We start from the raw sequence: 20,783 nt of genomic DNA, 5'->3' as shown, positions 1-20,783 counted from the left end.
TCAAGAAGGGATCTGGTAACACAGATGGTGTGTAGACTCACAGGTGGTTGGAAGAGTTGTATCAACACCAGAAATGGAGAGGGGTTCCTTGATCAGGACTTTGAACAAGCATACCCAATGAATATTATTGAAGTAAATAGGGAGTCTCTTCAATTTCCTGCAATGTCTTTTCTAGAAATCTGTAAGAGAAGAAAAAAAAGTCAGATGCCTTCTTAGTTATCTTAACATTAGAAGCTGGCTTATATCATTTTCCACTCTTTAACCCATTTTCTAGTTTTATAACCATTTTTTGGAAAAATTGGGTCTCGTTTGCTAATGTTTTTGTCTTGGTATATCTCCATCACATAGTCTCCTGATCTAATCTAGAAATCAAGAAACAGAGGCAAAGACATACATCCTGGCCCCCTCCTATTTATTCTTCTAACTACATGGGATGTGATTATCTTAGCTGGTATTCTTTTTATGGTTCAGTATTTTAAGAAATGTCTGATTGTGCTTCCTGCCTTTTCAGTAACCTATACCCTTTAAATCAATATTTTAAAAGGTCATTTTGTCAGTTACTTCAGAATAAACAAATGACAATACACCATCTCTAATTAGATGATGAAAATCACAGTGAAAAACTGGACACAATACTTAAATTCCTGTCTTTTGTTTATAATAAACAAAATAATTCATGCTAAGAATTACAAATAAACTTATTTTCTAGATGTAAGCATTTTAACTTGTTAGTTTAAAATTAGGAAGATATAGCTCATATAAACAATAAGAAACTATATGTGTTATATTTTACATTTTATTGTGAAAAAAGGCATATTTTACATCCAGTACTGATTATATTTAACGTCTGAAAGTCATTTTGAACCATTAAGTAAATGATATGAATTTACCAGGGTAATAATCTTCATCTTTAACTTTTAGCTACTTGATTTGCCACAAATCAGTGCCTCAAATGAACTGTACATTACAGATTATTTTAGAAGCAATTTGACCAAGGAACTATCAAAAATAGTGCTACAAATTTTTTAAAGCACAAACTACATATTCAAGTGATTTATTGTTCTTCACAAATCTCCATTTGAAGCTACTAGTTTTATTATTTATTTATTTATTTTTGTTGGAGACAGATTCTTGCTCTGTCGCCAGGCTGGAGTACATGGTGCTATCTCTGCTCACTGCAACTTCTGCCTCCCAGGTTCAAGCAATTCTCCTGCCTCAGCCTTCTGAGTAGCTGAGACTATAGGCGCTCTCCACTATACCCAGCTAATTTTTGTATTTTTAATAGAGACAGGGTTTCACCATGTTGGCCAGGATGGTCTTGATCTGTTGACCTCGTGATTCTCCCTCCTCGGCCTCCCAAAGTGCTAAAATTACAGGCGTGAGCCACTGCACCTTTCTAGTTTTATTATTCTTAAGAGGTTCACAGACTTCTGAGAGAAAGTGAGATAGACCCACGATTTTCATTTGAGTGAATGTGAGTACAAGGGTAACTGTCCAATGGCCCCTCTTTAGCTGTCAGGATTCAAAATGAGAATAACACACTGGTAGCCACTTTGGCTAAGATCCCTAAATCTTAATGTTATTAGAAAAGCCACATGTATCATAAAAGTTAGATGGTATGACAAATAAATCCTGAAATGTCTCACCTACCAGTCCAGGATGGGTGGTCCTGACCAGCAGGTGTCTTTCCCCCTATGTGATGATTCAGAGAACAAGGCCTATTTCATGCAAAGCTCTGCCAAACCCTTGGACCACAGAGTCCTCAGATTCTAGCCACCACTAGGGGGAAGAATGACATACAAGGGCACACAGGCAGCTTTACAGGAGCAGGTCTAGAAGTAACTTAAATCACCTGTGCTCACATCCCATTGGCTACAATTTAATCACATGATTTTGCTGCAAAGGAGTCTGGGAAATGTAGTAGAACTGCATGTAGGAGAACAGCCAGTGTGGTCCTAAAACGAGGAAAGCACTGGCTTGGACTGGCTTCTAGGGCTAGCTCTGTCATTAAGGAATTGTGGAAAATTTAGCAAGTTCTGACCTCTGCCTTTTTTATGATTTTGTATCATAAAGCTGACAGTCTTAAGGAAAAGACATCAAATCAACACACAAATAAGAATATCTTTACAACTGTTAGCTAATGTAGGCTCCAAGAGAGCTTGGATCATGCCTCTCTGGCATTACAACAGTGCTTGGTACACAGCAGGTGCTCAGCAACAGTTGTGGAATTCATCCATGCCTACCTCTATGTATGCATGAATGAAAATATATGAGGGGGGAAATAGGTGCTGTGAAAGAAAGCAATAGGGTATTTAAATTAGTTTGGCAATCAGGGAAGGTCTTTCTGAGGAAATAATATTGACATTAAAACATAAGGGATGACTAGGAGTTAGCAAAAGAAAGTTGTGTGGTAGACAAAATTTTTCAGGAAGAGGAAACAGCATGTTCAAAGGATCTGAGTTGGGAAGCGATTAATACATGTAAGGAGTTGGAAAAAGGCCAGACTTACAAGACCCTAGAGGGGCTGAGTGGTAAATGGCAGAAGTGAGGCTAGAAAAATAGGCAAGGGCTATATCAGGCATGGTTTATATGGTATGTCTAGCCTTTTGGTCTTTCCGCAGTCACAGTGAAAAGTATAAGGAAAAACGGGAGTGATGTGATTATATTTTAGTTTTAAAAGATCATTCTGGCTTTCTGTGATGAGTGAGTTGAGGTGGGGTAGGAGTAGAAGCAGTTAATTTGACTAGCTAGGAGGCTATTGGAAATCATCCAAATAGGATACCTAAACAAGTGCAGTGATTTAAAACAAGGTGGAAGCAGAGCAGATAGAGGGATTTGAAATACATTTTGTAGATAAAGGGAAATTGGAGTAGCTGAGCATATACAGCAATAAAGTCCTCTGGCTCTATTTGTCATTATTGTTCTCTTTTGAGATGCCATTAAAATGACTGTGCTACCACTAAAAGTAGACCTTTCAAGACAGTTTTGCCTTCTTCAGATTCTTTTAGAACCTTTGTTCCAACTCTCAAGATTTTTCAAAAATTAGACAAATAGCAAGTATTTAAACTTAGGCTATTCTTCAAAACTTGCTCCAAGTTATATTGTATTTCTGTTTCCCTTTCTCTTCAATAAAGAGATTAGGTAAATTGCATAATCATAGTGAAGAATATTGTGTGTGCATGTGTGTTTGCAAATGTAATTTTAAATGTCCACATATTTTACCTTTAAAATATATTTTTGTTAAAAAGTAAATTTTGGACAACCTTTAATATTTTTCTAATGTGGTACTGTTGGTTCTCCATTTTTCAATTTAATGCCTTAGCAAGTAATTCAAATATTCTAGTAGTGTTATTTGAAGCCAGTGTTCTGTTCTTTGATAGCCCATTCTATGATTTAGGTCTTCGTTAGAATTTTTTTGGAGATAAGAGCACTGTGTACAGAATACTGGAAATTTGATATCCCTATATTCCATTCCGCTCTCCTCTCTCTCCCCATTCGTTCTTGGGTTACATATTTATCTCTGTCTGTATCTATCATCTTGAAAATGGACATTATAGTGATTTCTCAGAGGTACTGAGAGAGCTATTGCAATGTTTACAAGTAAGCTTTTAAGATGATGTGCACAAAAGAAGATTATGATCTTGGGATTGATATATTTGCAAAATGGCTGCTATTGAACAAGTAAGAATGCCATGAGGGCCTGGTGGATTTCCTGTGGGGATGTTATACCCACAATCGGTGAAATACTTCCCGGTAGGATCCCTCCCTCATCCTCAAGATGAAGCTTCATTCCCGTGACTCTTCTGGCAATAGCATTTACATGTGTTAAATGTTGTTGCAATTTTAAATAGTTTATTTAAATAATTTTCATCCAAAAGACACTATTTTGAGCTACAAGTCATTGGATTAAATTATTTTGTGGCTTATTTGCATTCTAGAGGAAAAAACATGAAGGAACTATGATTTTTATAGAAAAAAATTTTGGTTGTTTCTGCCAAACACATTAATGTTTATAACCTTTTTTTATTTAATGTCTATTGGGATATCCTTCACTTTCTTTTTGATATCTACTCCAGATTAATTTTCACCTACATTCTGTTTCAAATTTTTTTCAAAAATATTATAAAATATTTCTTTTATTTTCCATTACTTTTTCCTGTCACATAGCCACCTCACTTCAAGATTATGCTATACGTGATCCAAAGCATAGGAAATTGTAAATTCACTTTATTGCTCTGACTTCAGCTTGTATGTGGATGTAGGATAATAATATAAAAATGACATGTATTTGCCTTCAAATTCCAAGCTGTGAATGATAATTCCTGGCAGATATTTGCATACGTCACTTATTCCAAAAGTGGTAGTTTACAACCTACCAAAAAAGAGAACTGAAGTCTTGGATAAAGTCCTTTACACAGGAGAACTTGAGAGTCAAAAGACTTATATTTGTTTCAAGTTTCCCTGTTGCACAGATCAGCCAAGCAGATCTCTGATTACACTGGTTTCTGGCACCTGGCACAGAAGATGAAAATCCTCACTTCCTGAAAGCCAAGTGTTGGAAGACAAAAAGATGACCTTCCAAGCATCTGAATTTACTGCCAAAACACTAAATAAGAACAACAAGCATAAAGACCATGAGTCAGAGGAACTCTTCATTTTATTTCAAGGCTGAAGTTCCAGATACATGAATCAGCTGTGAATAGTGAAAGACATGTGTGAGTGTGTGAGTGTGTACGCATGTGCATGTTTGTGTGTTTTTTTCTACTTGTAAACACCTGCTTTGTTCCTACTTCTCCTTTTGAGACACAATCTTTTTATAGTAAGTGTGGTAATTAGATCCTTTCCTTTTTAAGACACTCTTAATCATCTTTTGAATTTCAAGCCAATATCTCTACCTCAAAATAGAATGAAAATTCAGTTTCTTAGCCTGTGGCACCTTTGGGCACTCTCTTAGCATTCAATGAACATTTATTGAGCTTAGAGAGAGACACTCTACTAGACCCAAAAAGCAAAACTGCTGCAATGTGATGTTCTGTCGTGTTATTAGTAAATCACATAAAATTAATGCATTGAATCAGACCATTGGTCCTGCTAAAACCATACTTTTTCTATTACAGTAGTACCAGGACATGTGCTAGTACATAATATAGTTGTTCTTTTTACTGTCAGATTGAGAATTTACCTCTAATTGTTCATGTACATTAGTAATTTATTACAGTTCCACTACCCATGAATCATTTGAATGTTTAAAAATTATTTTCCATTTTCAAACCAATCCTACTAATATTCGTAGTACATCCTTTTGTGGGCCTTACGAATACCTCTTGAAATAACAATAGATTTCCTGTGGATAAGCCCATTGTCATGATTTCCAGACCATTCAAAGCTTTCTAGACTTTATATCTTCTTTTTGCAAACAGAATGCCCCATAATTTTGTAGCCTGTCTTTATACAGCTACATCCTATTCTCCTTAGTTACTTCATATATATCTTGTGAGCTGTAACAACTAGAATTACAAGTAGTATTTAAGGTGTAGACACAATGGTCAGATTTTGTTAATGTATAATTGCACTTAGGATATCATTTGCTTATTAGCAATACCTTCCTAATAAGATTACTATGAGGATAAAATAAGATAATACTTGGGAAGTATTAGCATGGTGCTTGACATGGTAAACATTCAATAAGTGTTAGCTTGACTGTTAGTCATTACTATTTAATTTTGATTTTATAATATGTTAATGGCCATACTCTATATGCTAGCCACTTTTACTTTTTAAATCCATTGAATGAGGAAAATTCAATAATATGGGATATGCTTGAGTCAGATCAGCATTGCTAAGACTCATCTCTGATCTTGTTTGTTTCATTCATTTAACAAATTAAATGCTATCAGCTCTGTACTATGTATTTACTCATACTTTTTATTTTCATAATCATGGGAAATCAAAAAAAGGTAAAAATGAATAGGCTTTTACCTGTTGATTGCTAAAAATAGAATTCAGCCTCACCTTTAGTATTTCAGTTTAGAGTCCTCTACCTGGATTTATAGCTAACATTTTTATTGATTGCTTCCACATTTCCTAGGCACACCAATCTAACTTCTAGCAGGTTCTATGATTCATAGTGAATACTAGAATTGAATTCTGCTTTTCTCTACAGTGAATACTATAGTTAAGGCTTAATTTCGCAATGTATTCTTTATTTGAAAGAAAGAACAAGAAAAAAAACACTTAAGATTTTTTTTAAAATACCACCGAGGGCCAGGTGCAGTGGCTCATGCCTATAATTTCAGCACTTTGGGAGGCTGAGGTGGGTGGATCACTTGAGTTCAGGAGTTTGAGACCCACCTGATCAACACGGTAAAACCCCGTCTCTACCAAAAATACAAAAATGAGCCAGGTGTGGTGGTGTGGTGGCACACACCTGTGGTCTCAGCTACTTGAAGTCTGAGGCATGAGAATCACTTGAACACAGGAGGCAGAGATAGATTGCAGTGAAACAAGATTGTGCCACTGCACTCCAGCCTGCATGACAGAATTAGATTCCATCTCAAAATAAATAAATAAATAATAAAAATAAAAAATACCACTGAGGAATCCATGCTAGAATATCAAACAGCTTTGAATTGGAGACTCACAATACAGTGTATGTCTTCAGATAGATTGCTGCACTTCAGCCTCCTTGTATCTACCCAAAAGGTTTTGATGAGTTTTTCTTGTCATCCATTTCAGATAATTTACTAAAGCCAACATTCAGAGTGTTCTTATGAGAGGAAGCCTTGGGACAGGGATGACTCCCCAAGGAACTGTGGATTTATTGATAGGGCTTGGGTGATCTCAGTAATTTACTTGGTCACCTTACTCAATTTTTTCTCTGTCATTGGCCAACTATCTTCCCACTGGATTAGTGACATTTTCAAATAGCAGATATGTTAGAGCTTTTGCAAAATGGCAGGAAGATTTTCACCTTGGAAACAGCACATTAGAAATGTCCCCATGATCCCATTTCAATGTAGTTACTTCCCCATGCCTTACCTTAGTTAATAATCCTAGAGCAGTTACCAATTACTGAGTCGCAGTCATGTGCTAAGTACAATACATTCATTATCTAAATCAAAACTCAAGATTAAGTAAGCTGTATTATTACCCTTATATTAAAGATGAGGAAACACTTTTAGAGAAAATAAGTAACACTTGTAAGTCCATGCTCTTGTTCACTATGCTGTACTTGCTAGTGTATACTCAGAACACAGGGAGTATCTTTAATGCTAACTGCAACAAAGCTTAATTGTGAAAGTTAATCTCTTGGGGGCATTCTGAAGACGTACCTCTTATGGGTACATTCTAAAAACATACCTCTGAATCCAAATACAGATTTTATATCTTATCTTCCATGTGGAATAATCTATGTTCCACTTTGTACGTATTTAGAAAGTGGACTGTGAAAGCTGTAAAGAATTTTTTTTTTTGAGACGGAGTTTGCTCTGATGTCTAGAATGGAATGTAGTGGCATGATCTTGGCTCACTGCAACCTCCACCCCCTGGGTTCAAGCGATTCTCCTGCCTCAGCCTCCCAAGTAGCTGGGATTACAGGCATGTGCCACCACAACTGGCTAATCTTTGTATTTTTAGTAGAGACAGAGTTTCTCTATGTTGGCAAAGCTGATCCTGAACACCTGACCTCAGGTGATCCGCCTGCCTCAGCCTTCCAAAGTGTTGAGATTACAGGAATAAGCCACTGTGCCTGACCTAATTTTTTCTTAATAGGGATCATAATATTAAAGAATTCTTTTACTAACTGGTTTTTAAGAATTCCATAATATTCAAGAAATATGTGATATTCTAGTATTAAATCAGACCAAAAAGAAAACCCCAGTCTAAGTAGACAGGTAAATAAACTGCTAGGTTCAAGAGGTGACCTTTCCATACTCTGCCTACCTACTCAAGCCCTTCTCTGAGTCAGTTATTGGGCATATTCACGACCTCCTTCTCTCTTGCATAATTGGTGATACTTTAGAGTAAGGGGAAGATTAGCATCACCCAGACATAACTCAGACTATTCTAGCCCACCAGGGCCTCCTCCCTCACCTCCCACCTCCACTTCTCTGCTCAAAGATGCTAAGAATCCTACTTGCTTAACTTTATCTGCTAAAGGAAACAGTGGCTAAAGACATGACTAAGCAGGTATTTCTGAGTATTACATTCACTTGTATTAGCTATTATTAAATGAAAAGGAAAAGTTCCGAGATAGATAAGCAGATTATTGTGTATTTTACCCTTGTATCTTTCAATTTACTCACGTGTTTTCACTTTTTATCACAGAAAAAATCCAAAGGGTAACTTCTCATGTTAAATTGTGTCCTCTTTTCTGTAAGTAAGTAGGTTTACTACTAATAATTAGTAAGACAGTAATATTCCTGGCAGTTAGATTGCCCAAGTATTGTTTTCACTAAAGAACTCACTGTATTTGAGCACAATAAAACCCTTATTTTGTTGGAATGTGAATGAACCAGTCCTTCCAGGAGATTCATAACCCTGCTATGGAATAGACAAACCTTGAGGAAAAAGTTAATTGTTCATATATACAAAGAAATTAAGTTGGCCAGACGTGGTGGCTCATACCTGTAATCCCAGCACTTTGGGAGGCCAAGGCAGGAGGAGCACCCGAGGTTGGGAGTTTGAGACCAGCCTGACCAACATAGAGAAACCCTGTCTCTACTGAAAATTCAAAATTAGCCAGGTGTGGTTGTGCATGACTGTAATCCCAGCTACTCAGGAGGCTGAGGCAGGAGAATCACTTGAACCCAGGAGGCAGAGGTTGTGGTGAGCCAACATCACACCATTGCACTCCAGCTTGGGCAACAAGAGTAANAAAAAAAAAAAAAGGAAAAGAAATTAATTCTTCATTTTACCTGTTCTCCAATTTGTCAACTTTCACATTCTATCCTTTTAAATGAGCACAAAGGGGAGGTTTCACATGCATAAACACGTTTACACACATGTGCACACACTGAATAATATTTTACTGTCAGCTGCATCTCTTGCTGCAGATGAAAGAATCAAATTATGTGAATATATTTTACGTTCTTGGCAGTAATTCTGTGGTTTGCATTACAAGATGGTTTATATTATTATCAAATTTAAGCAGTTTATAGGACCCTTTTATAAAGTTATAGTTCTACATTGCTTTTATCTCTTTAATTAGACATGCATCAGTTATGAATTTTATTTCTAATTTTAGTGTTGCTAAACACTATGCACAGGTGTCAATCCTGGCAGGGGTGAAGTAAGCCACTCAAGAAAGTGATTTATCTTGGTTAAGTCAGTGAAGCCTGGCTATACAGTTTGGATTTTATTTTCTGCACATTGTCTTGCTAGAAATTAGAAGAGTTCTTTTTACCATAAATTTCTGACAATTGTGTCATTTTTTTCTTCTCCTTAGGGGAACAGGGTGCTAAAAAGACTTGAAACGAGCTGGCAATCACCATTAACCCCTTCCCTTCTGAACTTCCAGGTCAGGGAGCAGTCCCAAAATGCTTTTTACTCTCATACTAAAGTCCTCCTAGCCCTGTCAGGTTTCCCAACCCACATTTCACAGATGTCACAAGCTTCAATGGTGTGGTTTTTCTTTGTTAAGTTTCTTCAAACGAGTTTCATTAACAACACATAAACTTTCAGAATATTTATTTACAGGATTCCTTATTTAAAATTTCTTGGTTATAAAAACTGAAACAAAGAGAAGAGAAAATTATAATTGTTAGATGTTAAAATGCTTTTAAAACACAGTAAATGCAGTTATCTAAAAACCTAGTGAAGTGGAGTTAACAGTCCAGTAGTCTATTTACATAATCTTTTCATATTTGCGTAGTCTTTTTTTTTTTTATTATTGAGACAGAGTCTTGTTCTGTCACACAGGATGAAGTGCAGTGGCACGATCTCAGCTCACTGCAACCTCCACCTCTCAGGCTCAGGTGATTCTCATGCCTCAGCCTTCTGAATAGCTGGGACTACAGGTGCGCACCAGGGCATATGCCTAATTTTTTATGTGTTTAGTAGAGACAACGTTTCACCATGTTGCCCAGGATGGTCTCGAAATCTTGAGCTCACACAATCCACCCGCCTCAGACTCCCAAAGTGCTAGGACCACAGGCATAAGCCATATTTGTAAAGTCTTAATCAAAATCATTTTAACCCCCACCATTGGAATCAGATAATGTAAGATTGTTATTCTGAAGATACTTAAGCTTATCATAGCTTGCTTTAACTTTTTTTGCTTTTGTTTATTTGCCAAATATGGCACATTTTTGGTATTGTTTAGAAACACTTGTCAATAATTTAAGTTTTTAAAAAAAACTTTCAAAAAGCACAATGTGTTATAAATCAGTCAATTTGCTTTAATTGTCCAAACTGAAAGAGCTAAAAAATAATTAACTTGGAGTGATAAAAGTAATCTATTTTTATTTATCAGGTAAATGTTTGCATTGTAACACAATGTCTTTTTTAGTGAGAAAACAAAAATATATTTTAAAAACATTAGAATATCAACCAGATAATTTTTCTTTAAAATATTTTTATAAATTTAAATGGATACACTAAATTTTTCATACATTTCTCTCCATTTAGAAGATAGAAGAGATTTTAGGGGGACACCATGAGCCATTCTCCAGTAGAAGTCTGTCCAAATTCCAGTTTCTGAATTCGAGGGACAAAATTAGGTTATGTATTTGAGAATGGGGGGAGACACTGCCTAGCTCTGAATGAAAAAGAATCTGAATAATTTTACGCTTTCTTCCAACTAGTTCAGGAAACACACACACTGCCACCTTTGTATTACCAGAATACACATTTGGACAATCATTCAGGAAGGCTTGGCCTCTCTTAGTGAAACCTCTACTCAGCTGCTTGCTTTCCAGCTCTGCACATAAAAATTAAAGTTAATAGTTAAAATGGATGAATGAGAAATCTCAGGAGAATTGGCTGACTTCAGAGTCTCAAAATGGCATCTATTTGACTTCAAAACTCCAAAGTCTTCAAAGTAGACATTGGCTAAGAGGAAGAAGCAAGAAGCTGACTGATACAACTTATTCAAGCACTGAAACTAAAAATGAAAGAGCATGCAACAGGGTACAGGAGAAAGGCTGCTAGGAATCCCTCAACACTAGCCAGAATTTAGTGGGATAATTTGCTAGCAGTGACAAATCAGACTCAAAGCACATAACACAGGCAAATCTAGAAATTACAATCTTTCAGTAGTTGATTAAACAGCCCAATTAGTATCCAAATTTTCCTTTTATCAAAATCCTTTTGTTTCTTTGTTTGCTTTTTGAGACAAGGTCTGGCTCCATCACCCAAGCTGGAGTGCAGTGGCATGATCTCGGCTCACTGCGACCTCCACCTCCTGGGTCCAAGTGATTCTCGTGCCTCAGCCTCCCGAGCAGCTGGGACCACAGGCATGTACCACCATATCCAGTTAACGTTTTGTATTTTTTGTAAAGATGGGGTTGTGCCATTTGCCCAGGCTGGTCTCAAACTCATGAGCTCAAGCAATCCACCTGCCTTGGTCTACCAAAGTGCTGGGATTACAAGTGTGAGAAACTGCACCTGGCCTTTATCAAAATCCTTATTAAGTCAAATTTGTTGCCTAATATGTTATAATACTGTCTTGATCACCACCACCAAAGCATTCTTAAGAGCATACAAGTACAGAACAGAAAAGTCCAGAGAACAATACTAATTTATTTCTACAGAGCTCATTTTGTTCTTCTATGAGAGTGGCATTTTTCAGCATCTTTGACAGTGTCCTTTCTTTCTTAATAAAATGGCCAGAATTAAATAAATATGACTAACACTTTTTCTCCCCTGGACCCAGAGCTAAGGCCTAATGACATTTCAGGGTAGAATATCTTTCAGTGCTATGCACTATGTTGCACCATTCTTTATAGCTTAGAGAACTGGGATCTTCAAATCAGCATCTTAAGTGGAATTTTGTAGCCTGCATTTTTAAAACACCCACTGCCTTCCTATCCATTTACTGTACACGCGTGTGTGTGCACGTGTGTGTGTTATGACTGGAAGGAGATATCAAATATCTTCCTTTAAAATAGTACTATCCAATAGAAACAGAATGCAAGCCACGTATGTAATTGTAAATTTTCTAGTAGCCGCATTAAAAAAGTAAAAAAGAAACAGGTGAAATTAATCTAAACAATATATCTTACTTAGTCCAATATATCAAAAATATCATTTCAGCATGTAACTAATATACAAAGTTATTAATGAGGTTTTTTCTTGTTTTTTTTTTTGTTGTTGTTGTTCTGTATACTTGAAATCCAGTATAGATTTTACACTTCCAGCACATCTTGATTTGGGCTAACCACATTTCAACTGCTCAGTAGCCACATGTAGCTAATGACTACTGGATTGGACAGCCCATTTGTAAGACAGGCACTTCTTTGTACAGCAACATCTCATTTTAAATGCCTAGCTTCTGATATCTTAGCTCTCAGTTTGAACATGTTTCCCTTTACAGAAGAAATCCATACATATAAATATTTCATGCTAGATTCTAACACATACACACACTCATTTAACATCTGGGTTTTAACAACCTATCCTGACCTTCTTCTAAATAAACCTGAAAAATAAAATATTTCCTCTCACCAGCATTTTCTGAAGTAACATGTGAGCCTGTTATCTTGCATATTAACTGGTGACCGTATTTAGTGCTGTCAGAGCTGCTGACTCATTGCCCATGAATGGCCCCGCTGCCAGTGGTGACTGTTTGACAGAATGCCAGTATTGGCTGCCTACAGCTGCTGAAAAGCTGACCTTGTAACAACATCCACATTCTTTTGGTTGCTTTTGCTGACATACTCTCAACTCAAAAACTGTTTTCAAACAAAAGTATAATGAAGTATTGAGCTTCTAAAAGCAATTGTATTTCAGTTCTTTAAATTATCTGAGTGTATCAAGGGAGGCAGAAGGCAAAGAAATGAGTATACAACAGAGGGAACCATGCTTGCAAGTTGGCATTTGAGCTACAGGCATATAATACTTGGGTACAGTGTTCTAAGACAGCATGGGCATCCAAATGAAGCAAAGCTGTCTAAACTAAAAATAAAATTCTAAGCCCCCAACCATCTGAATGGACCCCTCCTCTCAGCCAAGGGTATTCCAAAGTTAATCTGAAAAACTAGTTCAGGTCATAAGACCTGAACTAGTAAGAGGAAGTGGGGGGGGTCAGACATGCCTCCTTATATTTTCCTCCCTTTGGAATTCAGGCACAACTGACCAGTATTAACATTCAAACAGAGATCTTAAAACTTTTTGTAGCAATAGGTCACCAAATTCCAGCCTTATCTAGTATAGCATCACCTGACAGACAGCAGGCCCTGAAAGATATCAAAGTATTTTACTCTGAAATATATTTCTTTGACACATTTTGAAATAGCCCTGCAAAACTATCACTTGTGGGGAAAATCTGCATTCTGTAGAGAATCCTCTTCCCTTTGTAAGTCTTTTTTCTGATCCAGAAGAGAGTCAACTAAGTATGGCACCTTTTTAAGTCTGATAAGAAACATTTACAATCTAATCTCTCCAAGCCCAGGATTGGAGGCTTCATCTGCACAATAAGAACCTTGGTCTCCAAAACCCCTTATCTTAGCCCGGACATTCCCTAATGTTGATTACAGGTCTTTAAACAATAACTTAACACTTCCAACCAATTGCCAGTTAGAAATTCTTTGAATCTACCTATGACTTTGAAGCTCCCCACCCCTGCTTTGAGTTGTCCCATTTTTCCTGACCCAACCAATGTACATCTTACATGTATTGATTAATGTCTTATGTCTTCCTAAAATGTATAAAACTAAGCTGTAGCCTGACTACTTTGGGCACATGTTATCAGGAGACAGGGCTGTGTCACTGACCATTGCCCACTCATATTTGGCTCAAAATTTATCTTTTCAAATGTTTTTCAGAGTTTGGCTATTTTGTCAACAACTATTATGATATTTATTTTTTAACTTTCTCAGTATCATTTATTAGTTCTGTATTACTGACCTATTTGAAATTCTGTTTATTTGCAAAATGTATTCCATTCTCTACCCTCAAAACTCTTTCCCCAAGTGAAGCATCTAAACAAAGAATATGATATGCTTTCCATTAATTAATAAGAGCTAAGATACTATTAAATACTTAAAACAGGGATCAAATTAGCAGTACTTGATACTGCTCTGGCTAATGGATACATTAATCATTCACACTATACTCAACTTTACACATAAAACTTAGTGTAAGCCTTCCAGCTGAAGTATGTACTGATGTTTTTCTGCTTTCTGTTACAAGTTTTAATATTCTTCTCTTTTCCTGGTGACTAGGTCTGGTATTCGTGGGACTTCTAAATCCCTACTTGGGCTGATTTCCCTGCTCCCCCTTTCTGGCCTTTTTTTTTTTTTTTTTTTACCCCAGAGTCTAATCTTCACCACTAGTAAAATTCCTTTGTGGTTCACATCTCACACATAATAGCCAGAGTCTGTTTTGCTAATTTTAATGAGATGAAGGATGAGTTTTACATAGATAAGTTTTCAATAAACAGGATCAATGAGCATTCAGCTAGTTGTTTTGGCATATTTTCACCACCAGAGGGAGATAAAGCCACCTCTCTATCCACTGTTCCCCTCTCTTTGCCCCAAAATTGGAGAGATGACAGAGGTAAATGCAGAGGATAATGGTGAGTGAGATCATGGAGGGAAATTAAGTTATATATTTGGAGAAATAAAAAATGTGGCAGCTTGGAAACCCTGCCAACATATTTTGTGTGGGCTACCCAGTTTGGGACAACATTCATAAATTGGAAAATTTCACATAAATATCAGGATTTCCACCCTGACCTTGAAAATAGGAAGATGTGGCCACACTGTATCCATGCCTCTGTGTGGCAGTCAGAGGGGGCTTCTCTTTATAAACAGGGCACACACTCCTCAACTCTGTCACTATCACTCCCTATTTTTCTAACACTGAGATTAAATGGAAGGTGTTACTTATTATCAAGCTTGCATCATTTTGTTGTTGCTGTTAAGAACCGGTTTTTTTTCTTTTTGTACTCAGGTCAAAGATGGTAAAAAGAATAACATAGCAAGTAAGCCTCGTATAATTTCAAGGAAAACGAGAGAGAACATATTTCTTGGAGACAGTAAAAAATGTTCATTAGGGTAAAATATGCAGGCACAATGTGACTGGTCTCCTTGTCTTACAATTACCTATTTCCATTATTTATGTCAGCTAGATGTCCCTATGAGCTTAGAGTTGTATAGCATTCACTCAGTCTCTGCCAAGTGCTTGCTTATTGCCAAGTGCTTGCTTGTGAGAGTGCACATACCCAAACACCTCACCCTTTACTTTCAAGGCCATCTTCTTGAATTCAATTTTCCACATAAAGTGGTAAAATCTGGAGGGCTGAAATTAGGGCATGAGAAAATGTTCCAGGAGAGACATCTCTTGAGTGTTTGTTCTAGGCCCAAGGCAAAAGGGGACCCAGTGACTCCTTGTGATCCAGCTTTCTGGTTGTAGCATAAATATTATTAAATACCTGCTTCCCCAGCATGATGTGACAGGAAGATGATCAGGGACTGGGCGATTCTGGGACCCAGTCAAATACCATTTCTCAGTTATCCCCACTAACCAATGACTGAGAAACGTCTCTTATGACTGACTACCCAAGGATTTGCAAAATTGAAATGTGAGGGACAAAATCTCAATCTTAATACAGCAGGAAAAACATATCTGCACGTAGCTTGTACTCACAAGAATCATAGAACTAAAATTTGGATTTAGGTAGGATAAATTCCAACGCACAGTTGATATTATGATTTTCTCATAGCATTGCTTCTTGATCTGAAAAAGAAATGATAATATAAATATTAGTAATGATAGTTAACATCTATTGAGTTGAAAGTTGTCAGGCACTGTACTAAGTGATCTCCTTTAACCCTGAGGAAAAACTCCGTTATTAGTTCTTCCTAATCCTTAGGAGCAACTCTTTTAGACGTGTGAAAAATGGGTCTTGGAGTGGTTAAGTAATTTGCCCCATATACATAGACATTAAATCAGCAAAGAGGTGAGATTTATTAAGGTGGCTGTGTATATTAGGTGAGATATATTAAGGTGCTTGAGTCAAGACTCTGTTCAACCTCAGAGTTTTGTCTCCACCATTTTAATATATCCCCTTCCATTTAGGACAGTGGTTCTCAAAATGAAGACACTTTCATGGGATTCTTGAGATAAAAACTATTTTAATAACAATTCTAACATATTATTTGCCTTATTCACTATGTGGGCATTTTGCACCATTACGATGGTGTAAAAGTAACAGTAAGTAAAACTGCTGGAACCTCATTACTAGATGTTGAAGGCCATGGCACCAAGCTCTACTGGTAGTTATATTTTTTTACTCCCATGTACTTCCGGTGAAGAACAAAGTAAGCAACAGCATGTTATTAAGTCTTGGAACTATAAATGATATCATTTTATCTATTTATTTTTATTTTTTTATTTTTTTGAGACAGGGTCTCAGTCTGTTACCCAAGCTGGAGTTCATTGGCACGATCCTGGCTCACTGCAGCCTTGACTCCCTGGGCTCAAGCAATCCTCCTGCCTTAGCTTCCTGAGTAGCTGGGACTACATACAGGTGCATGCCACCACACCAGGATGATGTTTTCTTTTTTTGTAAAGACAAGGTCTTGGTATGTCTTGCTATGCCCAGGCTGGTCTTGAACTCCCAGGCTCAAGCGATACTCCTGCCTTGGCCTCCCAAAGTGTTGGAATTATAAGCATGAGCCACTGTGCCAGGCAACGTCCTTTTAATAGTGCAAGGAAATGTAAGTACACATAAAGCACTTTTGAAATGTGTTGAAGTGCAATAGTTATCTCCAAGTATTGTTCAAGGTAAAAGTGGAACTAGTCAGTTCTTTCATAGAACATTTTTATCTGAAAGAACAATGAGCAGACAAGCTATGATTATTTCAGGAGGGGTATTTGGCAAATATTTTTTGAAAACGAATGAAGTAAGCTTGTCACTTCAGAGAAAACAACTGATAGAAATTTCTGACAAAGATAAATTTCAAACTCTCAAGTAGAAATTAGAATTTTGAAAAGCCTGCATCTGCCACTATAAGTTTGACAGCTTCTCAATACCTTTCTGATGAGATGTGGTGATACTAACAAAAGTAATTTTTTGTTATCAAAAATAAAATATCAACATTTGAAAGATCTGCTTTCTAAGTGAGCCAACATTTTCCAAATGACCAGTTCATTTTGTTATAAAATTATATATAGATTTTTAAAAAAACTATATTAAGTATGAGACAGATAATGGATTTTATGGTAATAGATTCTATGAAGTTAATTGATATGTTTCAGATTCCACATTCCATTTTTAAGGAATAATTGCTTGTTGAATTTTACTGTTTTATCAAGAAAACTGTCTATAATAATCTGAAAGGCTATGAAAAGACTCTACCATTTCAAACTACATATCTTTGTGAGATTGGAGTTTCTTCATATTTGCCAACCAAAACATTGCAACAGATTAAATGCAGAAGCAGATACATAAATCTGGCTATCTTCCGTTAAGCCAGACATTAGGGGATTTCCAAAAAAATGTAAAACCATGCTTAATTTATTGCCAAAATTTTGTTTCAGAAAATATTTCTGTTTTATTCAAAATCTATATATTTATGTCACATGTAATGGGTTTATCATTGTCATGTAAATGAATTTATACATCAGTTCTTTTAAGATGCTCCAATGACATGGTTTATTAAATCAATTTTAAACATATAATGAGAATCAAGAGGGGAAAGATGGGGTAGGTTAATGCACTTAGAACAGTATACAAGTGGGGTAAAAGGAACTGCAACCTGAATGCTGGGTTATACAATGCCCATATGTCTTGTTTCTGCTACACCAGCCTTCCAAACTGGGAGTGTGGTTATGGGGTGAGAACAGGATTTAAGGAAGTGGCCTAAACAAACAGGTGGAAGGTATCTGGGGGACAAACTTGCTCTATCACAGAGATACAAGGGCAAGTACACCTATCAATAGCTTTAGCTTTCCTTCAGCCTGCCAAGTAGCTTTGGGTTTTATCAGCAGTGAATTTAGAAATATTTTTAAAGTTTATAAGTTTTCATTTCTAATAGGGTAAACATTGATAAGTATAACAAACATAAATAAAAACTCTTGGGGTTTTCAGAACAAAAAGTTTTAAAACCTCTGATGTAGGATATGGAATCACATTTTTTAGCCCCAAAGTAGCATGGCAGTTTATTGAACCAAATTAAATGATTTATTTTTTATCTTCTTTTTTAAAAAAATAAAAATAAAAAAGATACTCATCCCCTCAGAGTCAGATGAAAATGCTGTCAGGCTCTCAATAACCCTCAGGTGGCTCCTAAGGCATATGTCATAGGCAAGTCCACCAGTTAAGGTAGAAATACGCCACTAAAAGGCAAGACCTGAACATTCTTTCCTAGAATTAGACGCTTCTGTCTTTTTTTGATTTCCAGAAAAAATGTCTCTGTCTAAGAAAACAACCACCCATATTTTGCACACAAGTGTTTTTTTCTTTAGGAAAACAAGATATATATTACAAATAACAACAACAACAACAAAATATTAAGAATCTGATTTTCATGCCCAAGAGTTTGTTAATGAAATTGTGTCTAAATAACTGCTACATTTGCATGCACATTTTTTATGAAAGCAGACTTTATGATTGGGGTTTAATGCACATTAGAGAAAAATGATGTTTAAAAAATGTGGAATTCCATATGCTTAGTACAAATTTAATTCAGAATATTTGTGGGAAGTATGGTACCCTGCATGCAAAGGTGTTCTCTCCTCTCTGTCCACATTGTTTTTCATGTTACTAATATAACTGATAGAGATCCTATAAAATCTTTTCTATTTTGCTTTTTTTGTTCTATATCTAGTTTTATAAAGTTTTATCTTTTCTTCCTTTATTTTTTCCTTCCTTCCTTCTTTTCTAATTGAACTTTACATCATAGTATCAACAGACACACTTATACCAGATTACACTGTATCATTAGTTTCTTAGAAAAAAATTATGAGCAAAATCATGATCACATAGTATCAGAGAGATTTCAATAGACTCTTTGGTGTACCTGCTTGTAGGTAATTACAAATTTGGCTTTTTAAAAGCCAGTTAGACTAAACTTAGACACATTTTTACTTAATGAGCAAAATTCAATTTAATTCATTTTTTGGCCAACTTAGTGAGTGTAATGAGAAGCAGGAGACAAAGGAATGCACTTTGGTAAACATTTTTTTTGTCCTGATCAGCAAAAATGTGTGAATCTTTCTACCTTACTTGGAATTAATTTCAACATGGAGAATGTAAAGGTCTAATGAGATCATTACTGTGGGGTGGCATTTATCTATACTTGGTTTTAGTTGCATATTGCCCTACTTATATTCATAAAAGGAGATTTTCATCTAAGAAAACCTGAGATACTTACATTTACTGATTATTTGTGAAAGTAAATACACAATGGGACTCTCATTGCTTTCTCAATTATATTTTTTAAAAAGATACAAAATGAGATAATCACTCCCTTTAAAAGTATATTCTAAGAAAGTGACTCTGATATTTTGGGGTACCTGAGTTTTGTACAATAGAGATTTATACAACAAAATAAGCCTTAATATGAAAATAAAATTGTAACTACTGCTTTACCCTGAAATGCAGCTGACATGTGTTTTGTGTGAATGTGTATATAAAGTACATAAAAAAAGGAGCATTCAGTCACTACTGATGCCTCCTATCTTCATATGTATCATATACTTTAATGAGCAAGTTTAATAAAAATAATTTCATAGCCATAATCAGAGGAAGTATTCATGCTAAATATGTATAGATTACTAATAGGACATAAAAAGTTTCAAATCCGAATACAAAATTATATATAGTTTACAGTCCCTCAACTACTTCCTTAAAAATAGTGTGGTGTGTGTATATGTGCACAAACATATGCCTGTGTGTGTGTGTATAACTGGAAGTAAATGTATAAAATCTTCATAGTGATTTCCTATGGGGTGGAATGTGGGTGATACTAATTTTCTCCACAATTTATCATATTTTTCACATTTCCTAAAAAGAATGTTACTTTGATTTTAAAAAATGCACTTTAAAACTCCATGTTTCTTTTTGTCTCTTGATCTATTTTTAATAAAACCTGATTTTTAGTAAATATTAGTATATAGGCCAATTATTTTCACATTTCTTTTGTTTTATTTGTTTGTTTGTTTTGTTTTGTTTTTTTGAGACAGGGTCTCACTTTGCCACCCAGGGTGGAGTGCAGTGGCACAGTCTTGGCTCACTGTAACCGCCACCTCCTGGGCTGAGGTGATCCTCCCACCTTAGCCTTCCAAGCAGCTGGGACCACAGGTATGCACCGCCAGGCCCAGCTAATTTATTTTCTTTCTTTCTTTCTTTCTTTCTTTCTTTCTTTCTTTCTTTCTTTCTTTCTTTCTTTCTTTCATTCTTTCTTTCTTTCTTTCTTTCTTTCTTCCTTTCTTTCTTCTTTCTTTCTTTCTTTCTTTCTTTCTTTCTTTCTTTCTTTCTTCCTTTCTTTCTTCTTTCTTTCTTTCTTTCTTTCTTTCTTTCTTTCTTTCTTTCTTCCTCTCTCTCTCTTTCTTTCTTTCTTTCTTTTGTCTCAACAAAATATCTGAGATACTTAAGTTTAGTGATTAAGTAAACTCAT

General features: G+C 35.9%; 1 protein-coding gene and 1 long non-coding RNA gene across 37 annotated transcripts in view; one reads left to right on the top strand and one right to left on the bottom strand.

Moving 5' to 3' along the window:
• The window catches only part of LOC108291212, a 37,728-nt gene extending 24,967 nt beyond the window's left edge, over window positions 1-12,761 (bottom strand). The window contains exons 1-2 of the long non-coding RNA XR_001819813.2: window positions 12,664-12,761; window positions 42-179 (exon numbers count right to left, since the gene is read on the bottom strand). This is a non-coding gene — a long non-coding RNA (uncharacterized LOC108291212). The remainder of the gene's footprint in view (window positions 1-41; window positions 180-12,663) is intronic.
• Window positions 1-20,783, top strand: part of DTNA (dystrobrevin alpha) — a 379,818-nt gene that overhangs the window by 150,775 nt on the left and 208,260 nt on the right. The window lies entirely within an intron of this gene.

This window comes from Cebus imitator, unplaced genomic scaffold, assembly GCF_001604975.1.
Source record: "Cebus imitator isolate Cc_AM_T3 unplaced genomic scaffold, Cebus_imitator-1.0 Scaffold448, whole genome shotgun sequence".
NCBI classification, from domain to species: domain Eukaryota; kingdom Metazoa; phylum Chordata; class Mammalia; order Primates; family Cebidae; genus Cebus; species Cebus imitator.
This window is presented reverse-complemented; position numbering and strand designations above follow the sequence as displayed.